Genomic DNA, 804 nt, shown 5'->3' on the forward strand with positions numbered 1-804 from the left:
CTGCCTTTATTATCATAGCTCAGGCTAGCAAACCAATTCTAAGTGTTCCTCATTATTCTTTTTTTTTTTTAAGATTGATTTATTTATACATACAGAACTGGGGTACAGGCCAAAGGTGCAGGGGTGGAGAAAGGATTCCCAGAGACAAAAGTAGGTAGCAGGTAGTAGGTAGCAATTGCCAAAGTCCACTGCTGAGGGGAGTAGCGGACCGGTCAGGAGAGGTCTGCTGTGCCATGTGGGTCAGCTCCCTGGCCAGGAACTGAGCTCATGCTGAAGTGGTTTTAGCTTCATAGTGCAGAGGGTTGTGCTTTAACCCACCGTGCCAAAAGGGAGGGCCCCATCCTGATTATTCTAAGGGAGATCGGACTGAAGAATGCAAACCAAAGCCTTTTAAGTTAACACCCTTTAGCCCCTCCTAATTACAAAACTCACTTTTGAAACATATAGGAAAAACAGTGATCTCTTTTCTATATTTGTCATTGGCATTGAGTTTTATCAAGGAGTCTGAAGTGATGTTGCTTAGTTCACTGGGTAAAATAAACATTTTTAATACCCTGAGTTCTTGTGCTTTTCCTTGTGGGGACTTTTGGTCTGTTTTCAAAGTAAGGTTCTTATCACTTACTATAAGAGAAATGCAAATCAAAACCACAGAGAGAGATCTCCTCACCCCTGTGAAAATGGACTATATTTTAAAAAATCTGGTAAAAACAAATGTTGGTGGAGATGTGGGAAAACTAGGAACACACTTCCACTGTCATCTGTCCCAGCCGCCATGGAAGACTGTATGAAGATTCCTTAACAAAA

The sequence above is a fragment of the Condylura cristata genome, unplaced genomic scaffold (assembly GCF_000260355.1).
Source record: "Condylura cristata isolate star-nosed mole 26May11 unplaced genomic scaffold, ConCri1.0 scaffold00035, whole genome shotgun sequence".
NCBI classification, from domain to species: domain Eukaryota; kingdom Metazoa; phylum Chordata; class Mammalia; order Eulipotyphla; family Talpidae; genus Condylura; species Condylura cristata.